This window comes from Humulus lupulus, chromosome 4 (genome assembly GCF_963169125.1).
Source record: "Humulus lupulus chromosome 4, drHumLupu1.1, whole genome shotgun sequence".
Lineage (NCBI taxonomy): Eukaryota > Viridiplantae > Streptophyta > Magnoliopsida > Rosales > Cannabaceae > Humulus > Humulus lupulus.
The window spans coordinates 209240374-209255065 of record NC_084796.1 but is presented as its reverse complement, the minus strand read 5'-3'; positions in this window follow the sequence as shown (position 1 = coordinate 209255065).

Here is a 14692-nt window from a genome sequence, read left to right as displayed (position 1 = left end):
GATGGTTGCCACATGTGCGTCTTCACTACTTGGAAAGCCTGCTCACACTCCTCTGTCCATTCGAATTTCTTGTTGCCAATGAGTAGATTAAAATATGGGACGCATTTGTCCGTCGATTTGGAAATAAATCTACTAAGAGCAGCAATTCTTCTGGTCAAACCTTGAACATCCTTGATCATTGCTTGCAATTTCATATCGACCAGGGCTTTGATCTTCTCGGGGTTGGCCTCAATTCCTCTCAAGTTTACTATAAATCCCAAGAACTTCCCTGATCCTACTCCGAAGGAGCACTTGAGGGGATTCAGCTTCATCTGATATTTGTTCAAGACGTTGAAGCATTCTTGCTAATCCCCTATATGCCCTTTTTCCTTCTTTGACTTAACTATCATGTCGTCGACATAGACCTCCATGTTTGTGCCAATCAGCCCTCTAAACATGTGGTTGACCAATCGCTGGTAAGTCGCACCAGCATTTTTCTAACCGAAGGGCATTACTTTGTAACAGTAAAGCCCTATGTCAGTCCAAAAGCTAGTGTGATCCTCATCAGGAGGATGCATACTAATATGATTATACTTGGAATATGCATCCATGAATGAGAGAATCTTGTGCCCTGCAGTGGCATCGACCAGTTGGTCGATCCAGGGGAGTGGGAAACAATCCTTAGGGCAGGCTTTATTAAGGTCTATGAAATCCACGCATGTTCGCCACTTGCCATTCAACTTGGGAACTAGCACGGGATTAGAGACCCACGATGGATAAAACGCTACCCTGATGAATCCATTTTCCTTAAGCTTCTCGACTTCTTCTTTCAAGGCCTTTGATCTATCTTTGTCGAGCAGCCTCCTTTTTTGTTGTACTGGTGGAAAACTTTTGTCTATATTAAGGACATGTCTAATGACGGCAGGGTCTATTCCAACCATGTCTTTATGTGACCAGGCAAAGACCTCCTGGTTTTTCTTCAACAATTCCACTAGTGCTTGTTTTGTTGTTGTCTTTATGTTTTTACCGACTTTCACAACCCTGGTCGGATTTTCTTCATCGAGTTAGACCTCTTCAAGGTCCTCGATGGGTCCTATCTCCTCATCATAATCCCCAAAGCGAGGATCTAAGTCTCTATCCTCACTTTGGGCAATGCCCTATTTGGTGACATCATCACCTGATTGGGTTTGTACATTAACTGCCATTTGCAACTCTTTTCCGTGAACTTCCCTTGATACACCTTTCTTCGCCTTAGTTATCAAGACATTGTAGCACTCCCTCGTTTCTCGCTGATTTCCCAACACACATCCTACCCCTGTGTTTGTTGGGAATTTCATGGAAAGGTGCCATATTGAAGTGACGGTTCGCAGGTCGACCAGAATTGGCCTCCCAATTACAGCATTATATGTTGAAGGACAATCAACTACTATGAAAGTAGTGAGTAATGTCCTGTTAGCTGGCGCAGTACCTGCTGTAACTGGAAGCCTAATCGACCTAGTTGGGGCGAGCCCTTCGCCGGAAAAACCATAGATGGTTTGGTTGCATGGCTCTAGGTCCTTGACGGACAACTTCATTCTCTCCAGTGATGACTTGTATAGGATGTTGACCGAGCTTCCTGTGTCAACCAATACCCTCTTCACCATCATGTTGGCAATTTGCACGTCCACGACCAGCGGATCAGAGTGTGGGAATCGTACGTGCTGGGCATTGTCTTCAGAGAAGGTTATTAAATCCTCCTCTATTCGAGCCTTCTTTGGTGCTCGATCCTCCACACTCATCATCTTGATGTCCTGTCCATGGGGTAGGGTTCGAGCGTATCGTTCCCTTGCCTTCCCACTGTCCCCTTCAAGGTGTGGGCCGCCGCAGATGGTGAGTAAAGTGCCTGCCACATGAGCTAGCTGTAAAGATGGGGAGCGCTGGCATGCGGGCGCCTGTTCGTTGCCACCTTGAGCCTCTCGTTGAGACCCTCCTGCGACTCGCACATATCTCCTTAGATGTCCATGCCTAGTTAGGAACTCAATTTTGTCTTTCAACTGGTTGCATTCATTAGTGTCATGCCCATAGTTATTGTGAAAACGATAGAATTTCGTCGTATCTCTCTTAGAGATATCCTTCCTTATAGGCGCGGGTCACTTATAAGGCACGTTAGAGCTGGTCGCCTGGTAGACTTCCGCTCGACTTTTGACAAGGGTCGTGTAATTGGTGAATCTTGGCTCATATTGATTGCCTTTGGGGCGTTTATTGTCAGAGGTCGACGGCTCATTGTTCTCCCGTTTCCCACCATTCCTGCCATTGCCATTCCCGTTGCCCTTGTCGTTGCCATTGGGTTTCTCTGACCCGTTGGCGGCCTTGGCGGGTTATTCCTTTGGCCCCTTGTCCTTCGTTGGTGATTTCCCCTTATTGGAAATCACGTCCTCGAGCTTGATATATCGATCAGCTCGATCCAAAAACTCTTGGGTACTTCTTATGTAACACCCTGGATAGCCAAGACCGTTACACTGTGTATTTATAAAGTGCCAAACTTGCTAATCAAGTCATTAAAGTAAAAGCGTGTTACTCAAATAGTGGAGGAACTAGGGTTAAAAGAGTTTTGGTCTCAAAAGACACGTTTTCATTACTAAACATTGTTTATGTACATGGGATCCCAAAAATGACAGTTTAAAAACCATTTACAAAAGTTACAAAGTCTATATACATCAACAGCCATACTAAGGCAAAATGAGCAGTTAGGTAATCTCCGTCCTGACACACTCCTCGACCGTGGTGATCGAACGGCTGGCTATGTACATTTCACCTCGGAGCTCTCCACCTCAGGCCTGATCCAGCTTGCCCTTACCCTTACCTGCACCACGGAGCACCCGTGAGCCAAGGCCCAGCAAGAAAACACAGTAATAACAGAGCATGAACAATTAGCAATCAACTCAATTTCTCATACAGCATCTCATAAATTCAAGTATATCATCATTCAAGTATACCACATACAAAGCATTTCAACTCATAATGCATATTGCACCGACGATAACCAGGGCTAGCGCTCACAGGCTGCTCCCTCTGTTATCCTATTGTTTCTGGCTCCCAGTGGCCAATTCACGCCCCGTGCGCTAAAAATCATGAATGGTACTCTTAGACCGCTTATACGTGTCCCTTGGCATAATACCAACGATGACACAACACAAAATCTCGGGAGCACTTAGTCCCATCACAATCATACATTCGGGTGCAGTTCTCTTACCTTTCAGTTCACTGGTTTCCGATGCCACGTAGCCACAAGCACGGTCCTCTACCCCGAGCCTCTCCAAAGTCCTAATCACAACACAAATATAATATTCTTTGTCATTAACCAATCCAAGACTACCTTCCCGGTACCTAACCCACACTCTTGGAACCCCCAAAACCTTAGAACAACACCCCGGAGACATCCCCCGAACCCCCGGAGCAAAGGCCAAAAATTGCAAAATGTAACACCCTGAAATTTGCCTTGTGCCGCGGCACCACTTTCCGTGTGCCGCGGCACCCAACACCAGAGACCCCTAGACCGCGGCAAGCAAAAGTTGTGCCGCGGCACACCATCGCAGACCCAGATTTCTGGGTTTTCCTTTGCGTTTTTCCCGAGCCTAACTCACCCCAAATCACCCCAACTTCATACCCAAGCCCCAAAACCTGTTTGAAACCCCACATAGACCAACCAACAACTTTTAAACACTATAACCCAACTCAACTACACATTTACCCACAGAATTCACACCTAAATTCAGATTTAAACCATTGAACCAAAGCTTGAGAAATGTGTAAACCAGCCCCTTTAGATTCTTAAACCATAACAGCTACGAAAATTTAAACATGATACACTCTTACCTCAGTCAAGTACTCAGCTTGGATTCTCCCCAGCTCTAGCTTCAAATCACCTTCTCCTTTTGATTACTCCAACTCTAAATTCATGCAAAACCAGCCACCAACTTGCTTCAATTCATATTCATCTCTAAAAATTCAGACTTGAAACTTAAACATATTATAGCCAAATCCTTACCTCTGAGTTTTCTTGGCCTAAGCTTGGTTGATAACCTCAATCACCCCCTTGATTCTCCTTCCAAGAGCTAGGGTTCAGCTTCTCTTTTCCTTCTTTCTTCTGTTATACTTCTAGGTCTCCAATATTCAGCATAAACTAACTCCCAAAGTGTTATACGTAAATGTTATTCCTTCAGCTCAAACTCATCTACTAACTGCCAAAATACCATTTTAACCCTCCATTAATATCACTTACTAACTAGACCTCAAGGGCTTATTTGTCTTTTCCCTAACTTTGCAATTCTACCACTTTCCCAATAAAATATGTTACTCTCTATAGTTACTAACGGTTACGCAGGTTACCAAATCACCAGTTACCATTATCTAGTTTCCTAGAACCGTCTTGGCACGTGCATCACGTTTGTATCACAGCACCCACGCAGTACAATTCACATATCATAATTATCACATAATATAATTCACATAGTCATATAACATTGCTTAAAATCATAATCATACATCTTAATCATAATAACCACACATAATTCCCATCTTGCCCTCCCGGCACACTAATCAAGGCCCTTAAGCCTTATTAGTGAATTTGGGTCGTTACATCTTACCCCATTCTTTCTTAGGCTACTCTAGAGGGGGGAATGGCGCCTAACCCCAGCAGTTAGAGCCATCATCTTGCCTTCGTCACCCACTATCATGGCTCCAGCCGCTGCTCGCATAAAGTGCTGGACATACTCCTTCAAGGGCGTATCTCGACCAGCTGGTTAGCCTATGTTGGGTGTACGCGACTCGCATAGAATTGTCCGTAAAATTCCTTCACGAACATCTCCCAGGATACTATACTAGCAGGAGGGAACTTAAAGAACCACTCCTAGGCGGTGTCAGATAGTGTCGCGGGGAAGATCCTGCAACAACATCTTCTGACATTTTTTGTATATCCATTTGTATATCAAATTTGTTGACGTGAGATACTAGGTCTCCGTACAAATCAAAGTTTGGCAGTGTTGGCATATTAAATTTACTAGGGGTTTCAGCTAGAGAAATCCTTTGCACAAACGGAGTGGCCCTCCTTTAATCGTATTCTATATGGGACGTTCGACCCCCGACCAGCTGTTGTACTACCTGGTTCAGAGCATCAATCTGAGCTTGAACTGCTTCTGGGATCGTTGGGGCGACCGGTGTCGGGGGAGCGTACTCATCGTGTCCCTCATGACCGTCGTTGAGTACATCCCTTAAATCATCATCTCTACGTCTATGGTCGCTAACTCTTAGCCGATCAAAGACGTTATGTTGCTTGGGTTGCCCCCCAGCATTATAGCTAGCTGGCCTATTTTCTCTAGGTGGGTGGCTCCTGCCTCCACCTCTTCTCTCATTCTCTCGACCGGCATTCCCTTTTCCAGAATTAGCTTCATTATAATCGTAGCCGTCTCTAAACTGGGGTCGACTGTGGCGTGAGCGGCTGTTCACGCTATTTCCTCCTCGGGCTGGAATTTCCCGAGCATCAGGGGGAGGCCTGCGCTGGTCATTGGGTCCCCATGCATTATTATGTCGTGGGGGGCCCCTGACCACAGAGGCTGACTCATTGTTCCTTATGTTGGCAGAAGGACGCTATCGCCTGCTCGGTGGATTTGGCTATTCATCCCCCGGGCGTCTAGGGCTACGAGGCGGTTGCCCATCCCTATTCAACCTCTAGCACAGGGGATTGCCTTAACCAACTTGAGATGGAGGCTGCTGCTCAGGATCCTGAATTGGGACATCTTCCTGAGCCACAGGCGGCTACTCCGGCCTCTGAGGGCTTGCTGGCTGGAGTGGAGGACTGGGATTGGGAGTCCGCTGTGGTGGCACGCTCGGTGGTTGATCCAGCTGAGAGGCTGGCGTAGCCTGTCCTCAAGACAATTGAATGGCTGCTTCAAGAGTGGCCATGGAATCCCTTTGCCGACGGTCCATATCCGCCTGCTGCTTACTCTGCTCTTGGCGCTGACGTTCAATTTCTCTCTGCTGCAGCACCATTGTCTCCGCTATGTTCTCCTTATTGGCCAACTCATCCTGTAACACCCCTAGTGTTGCCCTCTGTGTTTCCGTATCCAACTCCTCCTCTTCAAACTCTAAATGTGGTTCATTCTCCGCCACATTTGGAGGAGGAAGTTGAGATGATGCAGCGCCAGCGGCCGGTCCAGCTTTCTTAGATTTCTTTGCCATTATATTCTCATACAACTTCTTGATCAATCTCTCAATGAAAGCACCAGAATGTTAACCTTCGATTGGGCCAACAACACAGAGTCAAGTATACGAAAAGAAATGTGATAATAATAAAAAATGTAATCTAATGGTCAAGGATAGACACAAACGATTTATAGTGGTTCGGCCCCAATGAATGGTAATGACCTATGTCCACTTAGCACTATTATTAATATTGAATCCCAATGCCGTGGTCAAAGAACTAGGGTTCTTGAGTTTCACCAGCCTTAGGGGAAATACAATTATTTGGAGGATAATCGCACTGTATGCTCTTTCTCTCAGTATTCAGGAAAAAGATAAAAAAGCCAAAAAGTCCCTTCCTTGAGCTATTTCATTCATATTTATAGGATCAAGGGGGGTTACATGGGCCAATGAGCCTTAACTTTCCTTAATATCCGAGTATCAAGGTAATAAAGAGGAAATAATCAATGTAATTATTATAAGATTACAATCTTTAAAGGAAATAAATTGAATCATACGACCAGACTGGTCGTATCTAATCGTGAAGTATGGTGAAGCAATGTGTAGCTGGTCGATCATCGAACAACACCTCCTTATTATGACTATGCCACGTGTGAGAAATCCTTGCCACGTCATCAGCAACTGTTTTTGGGTAAACATTTTTCCCCAAGTTTACTTTACTGCGACCAGCATAAAGTAAACTTAGGAAACTGACCCTTCGCTTACCCAACCAAATCTGTCAGAGCCGCCCATGCCTTCTCGAGAAAAGGTAACCAATCATGTCCAATCAAGTCTTTTCGGTTTCCCAAAAAATTGTCTGACGGCTATTGCACTTCCCCATACTTTGAAAGAAGTAATTCCATGATTACCTCTTTTACGGCGCCATGATCACTATAAATAATACCCCAAAATCACATTTTTACTTTTTACCTTTCACTCGCCTTCTCTTCTTTAAGAACTTTAAAGAACTTTGACCTTCAGAGCTCAGAAAATCCAGAAGCTTTCATAGCTGATCTAAGGAACTTTCGCTCAGACATTCAAAATATTCAGGTTCATACTCTAACTTTCATCCAAGTAAGTTCCCCGAATCTTTTTGTAGTTTGGGATGCCATGCAAAACCTTCTTATATCTGTTTTATCTCTGAGTTTTTGAATGTTCTTGGTTGAAGTTGTTTTGGAGTAAGTGGGTATATTGATTGATATTTGATAACGTAGTGAAATAATGTTTTGTAGGTGATAGGAGTTAGTTTGGTAGTTAAGATTGTAAATTTAGGGCGTAAAATCGAAGTAAAAATTCGATTTTAAGCTAGCTGAAATTTCGAAAATCTTAGGTATAGCTGTGTCCTTGGCAGCTCCTAATCCTTCCAACAACTTCAATTCTCTTGGGGAAATTCCTCAACCCAACCTTGGACTAATTCTTGAGTTTAGTGACCTTGAAAGTGACCCAAAATTGGAAGGTGATAATACTTGAACATGAATGGCAGCTGCCTACACACTCAACCAAATTTTGTCTATCCCATGGCAAAAAGACCAACATACCCTCCCCACAAACTCCTTTCTTAACACACCTCAACGAAAAACTTGTCATTTGCCTATAATTCCTACTAAACCTCAAATTACACCACTAATTCCCAATTTAACAAATAATCCATCGAACACAATAATTCCACCAATTAATTTCACTATACCAATAATCTCAAAATATATAAGAAATTACCAAAATACCCCATGGCTCACCCCGAGCATGCCATTTATCCCGGTTGTAACTTTTCTGCTAAATTGCTCAAAAGGATTGACTCATGCTGAATATAAAAACTATATCTACATAATAATGTGGTCTCAAGCACATAGCATATAAAATTACAATTTTACCCTCAATGGGTCAAAATTACAAAAATGCCCATTTTTAACAAAAGCGGGCCTTTAAACACATTTGCTACACATATTTGTTCATACTCAATTATATAAGCATATAAATCACATAATACAATCAATCAACACATAATTATCCCACGTGTCTGTTGCTAACTGGTTTACCATGTGCGCAGCAGAAAGCACAGGGTGTTGGGCTCAGAGCTTTCAATTTTTTTTTTACTAATTGTATACCTCATGCAGATAGTAGTCCTTGGATTGTCTTCTTCCTTGATCCTTAGCTGGTGATAACCAGATCGAAGAGCAACCTTGAAGAATCTTGTCTTGCCCTTCCACAGATCAACCGAGTCGTAAATCTTTAATGGTGGATACTTATCCGTTGTAATCACCTTATCCAATCCTGGTAGTCAATACACATCCATAACAATCCATCTCTATTTTGCACAAATAATACTGGTGCACTCCACGGTGAGAAGCTAGGTCTGATAAATCCTACATCAAGTAGTCCTCGTAACTATTCCTCTAATTCTTTTAACTCTGTCGGTACCATTCAGTAAAGTTCCTTAGATCTCAGTTCTATTCCAGGAGCCAATTCTATCACCTACTCGGTCCTTCGATGCGGTAATAATTCAAATAGATCTTTTGGAGACACATTCAGAACTCTCCAACCTATCTGGTCTCTTCCAATTCAACGACTCCCATAGAAGGTTTCTAGCCTTCAACACCGAGATTGTCGAAACACAAGGTCCTTTCTTAACACCCATAATCACAAAGTGATCTTCTCCCACAAGCTCAAAATTACCATCTTCCCTCTTTACAATCTATAGATGCCCCTGCTTGGCTATTAAAGCATAAATCTTACTACATTAACATCATCATTCTCTAACTCAACCGAATTTGAAAATAATTTCTTACCATCCAACTCCACCGGTTATGATTTAATCCATCTTCTAGGGGTTACTAGCTTTCTAATAGATAACAGGGTACCAAACCTCACACCATGCCCATCATAAGGTCTTCAAAATTCGTTTATAGCCAAACTTGATACAAACAGACAAATGGCACTAAGTTGTTGCCTATGTGGTATGCCCTAAAAATAAGTTCTCCAATTATCTCTTCCACCCTGATGCTTGCCTTGAGTATCCCAAAATCTTTTATCTAACCTAACTGTACCAGCGCTACCAGAAATATTTACATCATTTCCTTTAAATACATGGGATCACTACCCCCATGTCGTTGATCGTACTTGAAACATCGAGGATTCTCATCGTTAAAGAGTTTATAGTAATCGATCCTAGGCATAGGGATCATGGGTAGGTTCTCTATCATAGGGTCACCTATCTCAGGTATATCAGCCATAAACTAAAATTTATAGAATCGAGATAAATAAAGGAATGTTAAGGAAAGAAAATGAAAAGACAATACTTATAGTGAGTGCAAGTGTATCTTGTAGAATGTACATGTGGGTTTGTCTATGTTGACGCGATTTTTCACCAACTATGTATTAAGAAATAATAAGGTAGATTAGTGCTTAATAAATCGTAGTGAAAAATAAATGATTTCACTCAAGAACACAGAACTTTTTACGTGGTTCAGTGGCTAAAATCCACCTAGTCCACGAGTCTATATTATTGTTGTTTCTCTCTCTATTTTGGCAGAGTTTTAGTATTACAGATTAATCATCCCTTTTTTGTCCAATATTCCCAGTATTTATAAGGGAATTTCATGGACAGGTTTGGGTAACTGCGTGAGTCAATCACTCATTTACATAATTATTACATTTAATACAAATAATTCTCATTTATATTGGGATATGATATGATCACAAGGTAAATGTAATCCTAATATCTGGGAAATTAAATATGACAGCTTGGTCATAAATATACGTATAAAATCTCTAGGGATCAACAGATATGCAATATACTAGAAAGCATATTTTTTTTACCGCTGTGCAAATAAAATATTTTGTTGCGAATGAAGGACGTGAAATTCACTACAATATTCAATTTCAATCTAATAAATAATATTAAATAAAATAATAGAACTATAAATGAAGGACGTGAAATTCTTTTTCCTTTCCGCAGGGACCAAGAGATTCCTACATACTCAATTAAATCCTCTTTTTTGAACTAAACTTGTTGAAGAGATGAAATATAACCAAGGTATATATTTTTGATCAAGTTTAATTCAAATTTAGCACTTTGAATTACTATTTTTACGTATATTATAAGTATTAATATAATAAAAATAAAATAAATATTGTATTCGATGAATATATTAATAAAAAAAATGACCACGAGCTGGATATCTCCTCCAAGCTCGTGATTCAACAACTATTTTAATATTCTGAGCTCGCACTTTACAGCCTTCATGTCCATAGCTCAAATTAAACCCAGGACGCCTAACACCACGCATGTCCACATGAAGTTGGAGTGGTCTACGTGGATAATAAGCAGATATCATTTCCTTGATTATTTCTCTATACATTTATATTCCAACTGTACCTGAGCTGAGTGAATGAACTCAGGCTAAAATTAGGGTATAACATTTGCCCCCCAAGCTCCTGCTCGTGTATGATGTCGTCACTTTATGACCTACATAGTAGGGGATTTTAGACTTCTGTTACAAAAATCCACGCCTGCCAACTACTCGAGTACTGGACACGTGGTGTACCATGATTGGCGTTTGTTCGGGTTTCGAGGACTGCAATAACTATCTTATCACCTTTTTGCCATCGTTTGGTCTATTTAACCTTGGCCTTGGATATTGAACTAACCCAATTGGATGGCCCAGATTAATCTACACAATTTACGTATAAGAAGGATGGCCAGAGTTAAAACTTCACCACCTTTTATTTAAAAAATTTCCTTTTATGCACTTTCAAGCGTTTCTTCTTTTCTAGAAATCCCCAAAAAATGTTCATCGTACCCAGTCACTCAGAAGCTTTCCAAGAGCTTCCTGTCGCCGAGTCTACATCAAACCGTCGAAGAACACATTGTAAGTATCTCGTTTTTTGGTTTGAAAAGTTTTTTCCTCTTTTTTTTAATGGAATTTCTATTCTTCACCACGTTCATCCGCAACATTCATTATAGTTATTGTTAGGCTACTTCTAAATGTTCATAGATTATTGGTCTTGACTTTGGTTCGGCGGGTGAATCCAAAAATGTTTTAGAAATAAGACATTCATAAAATTGGGAAATTTCTAGGTAAATCTGTGTAATCTTAATGGTGCATTAATTTAAATAATGCCCATTTGGGGATAAAGGAAATGGAGGGTTTTTTAAGATTTAGAACCAGATAGCTTAAAGGTTACGTTTCTTGGGTGATTTTGCACTAAACCGCCTCCCAAGGAAAGTGGTGGCTTGGAATTCTGACACACGGATCCCTAAATATTAGGGGTCTGTTAGGAAATCGAGGCGCGTATCCTAGAATATCGCGTGGCATCACGCGATGGGGCTGAGGCTAACCTTAGCTCGTAAAACAAAAGTAAACCATTTCCCTCTTCATACTCTCACATCACAGTTTTAGATCATCTTATGTTGCCTACTAACTAGGTCGTTCTGTTGCTCCCCTCTCAAAGAAGACTTCGTAGCTTGGAGTGATGAACAACTGAAGGCTGGGGCCTTCCTCCCCCTAGACCAGTACTTCACGAATTTTTTAAATTATGTGAAGTTGGCTCCATTTTAGCTTTCCCCAAATTTTTATAGACTTTTGGCTGGGTTGAAATATTTGTTCCTGAAACACAAGTGGGAGGTCCCCACTCCAGTAGATATTCTTTATTTGTTCTGCCTCAAGACAAGCCCTGACCAGAAAGGACGTGATGACAGATTCTACTACCTCACACGATTCCTTAACCCTGCCTCTGTCATTGAGCTTCCCAGTCATCCAAACGACTACAAAGACTTGTTCTTTATGTCGAATGGATTTCGAAAATGCGAACACCGCTACTTCAACGGACCTCGTAACTCTTCTGTCCTTGCGAATTCAGCTCGTGACTTTCTATTCCTCTTAAGATATATATTTTTTGTTTTAATTGAATTTGTTTCTCATGCAGCCATATTTGCAAGGATGGGAAAGTCTGTGACCCTCAGGGGTCAATATGAGAAGCTATCTGGGCTTCCCCCCCATGAGAAGGATTACCGCCAGGTCGTGAATGATGTCACGATGTTGGCCTGTCAGCTAATTGGCGAAGGCCAAACACTGGCCTTGAGGACCTGGGCTATCCTTCCGGCGATCCCCGAGCTCCCCTCCTCTCAAGAGGCCTTGCCAGATATTGAGGACGAGGAGGATGAAGAGCACGAGGTGCCTCTAGTGCAAAAGAGGAGGGCTTCCGAGGCTGTCTGGAAACTCGACCTCGAGCGAGTTGCGTCAGGGGCAACAGCCGGCCCCTCCGACCAAGGTAACCCATACCCTTTTAGGGACTTAGATAGGGCTGCATCTGCGTGGGCCGCGAGGCCTATTGGAGCACCTCCACGAGGCGCCACCCACGCGAGGTCCCTAGGCACGCGAGGCGGAGCTTGAGCGAGGTTGGGGCTGTATCTGTATGAGGCTCGAGGCCCGTTGGAGCACCTCCGCGAGGTGCCACCCATGCGAAACCCCCTAGGCGCGCGAGGTCGGGACTGCATCTGTGTGGGGCGCGAGGCCCGTTGGAGCACCCCTGCGAGGCGTCACCCATGCGAGGCCCCCTAGTCGCGCGAGGCCGGGGCTGGATCTGTGTGGGGTGCGAGGCGACGCATGGCCCTCGGATGTGCAAGGCACGAGGCTACGCGAGACCCTTAGGACGAGGCACATTGCGAGGGGAGACTTGTGAGATTCGACATGTTGCTACATGAGGGGAGCATGGCTCAAGACAAGTAGGGCCTCGCTACGCAAGGCCCTCATGCACTTGCCCTTTTGCAATGTGTGGCTTGGCCCCTTAGCTTAGCAAGGCCATACTTCATGGCTCATAAGGTGATGCTTCCCTTGGGACAATCTCCCGGTTCAGCAAGACTTATGGGCCCAAGTCTAATAACATGACTAAGTGACCTTTAGACTTGTATTCCAACGATGGACTTAGAGATTTTTTCTTTTTGGTGGATTTTTGGCATCCACATTTTCCCCCCAGTCTACAGGGAGGCCTTTAGGCGTTCGTGTAGACTCTTCTCTTCATTTCTATTATTCCTTTTTTTTTTGTATTTATCATGCTCGAGGTCCTTTGGAACCCACATGAAAGGGGGTTCGATAGATCTCTCTTTGGTGCACCTTGATTGTGTCTATAAGGATACATTGACCCCTTATGTTCTGGTTATCCTTTTACATACTTTTGCGCGCACTTATTATTTCTTGCGAGAAGCGTCCTTCTCGTCATTAGGCATAGTACTATTTTTGCAAGCGTCTTCTTTGAGACTCTTTTTGCAAGCATCTTCTTTGAGACCCTTTTTGCAAGGATCTACTTTATAGATCCTTTTTGCAAGCATCTACTTTTGAGACCCCTTTTGCGATCGTTTACTTTTGAGACCCTCTTAACAAGCGTCTACTTATGGGACCCTTTTTGCAGGCATCTACTTTCGAGACCCTTTTTGCAAGCGTCTACTTTTGAGACCCTCTTCACAAGTGTCTACTTATGGGACCCTTTTTGCATGCATCTACTTTCGAGACCCTTTTTGTAAGCGTCTACTTTTGAGACCCTCTTCACAAGCGTCTACTTATGAGACCCTCTTCATAAGCGTCTACTTATGAGACCCTTTTTGCAATTTTTGTGGTGATCTCCCCTCAGGTTGGGACTTTCATGGCTAGCTGGTCTGCGTTCAATCTCAAACTTGGTTTGTGACCCCTTTAGCACGACGTCCGCTCCTATATGGAATCTTCAGACGTATTGGTAGTAGGACAACTGGAGGAAGGTTCGCTTTCTTCAACATGTGAGTTCTTATGGCCCTCTTCCACACGTATTTACTTGTGTGCTCTATCGAAGAAGTCATCTAGATTCGAAACTTCTCTTTTGAGCATGTTACCCCATAACTTGCTTCCCGGACGTACCCCAGCTGTAATAGCCATCTTGAGTTCCGCTTTGGTTAAACTTCTCACCTTCGTTGCTTCCACATTGAACCTATGGATATAGTTCTTCAGACTTTCATTCTCGCCTTGTTTTATGTTAGCGAGGCTGGTAATTGGCATGACGTAATCACAGGCTGCTTGGTGTTGCTGAAGAAATTCATCAGAGAATTGCTGCCATGATTTGATTGTTCCTGGCCTTAACCTTCTGAACCACTTGTACGCCACTCCTTTAAGCGTAACCACAAAGCAATGGCACTTTGCCCTGTTGTTGACCCCTCTTAACCTCATCAAATTATTGAAGGAGTCTAAGTGATCTTTTGGGTCCGTAGTACCCTCGTACGGAGTCATGCGAGGCTCTCTGAAGCCAGTGGGCATTTGCTCAGCCTGAATCTCCATTGTGAAGGGTGAATCACGGTCGAATTCTTCGTCATCCATGTGCCTCCCAAGTGTAGTGGTGATCTTGCCCCGAGGGCTTCTGTAACGCCCTGGATAGCCAAGACCGTTACACTGTGTGTTTATAAAGTGCCAGACTTGCTAACCAAGTCACTTAAACAAAATCGTGTTACTGAGACTATATAGGAACTAGGGTTTAA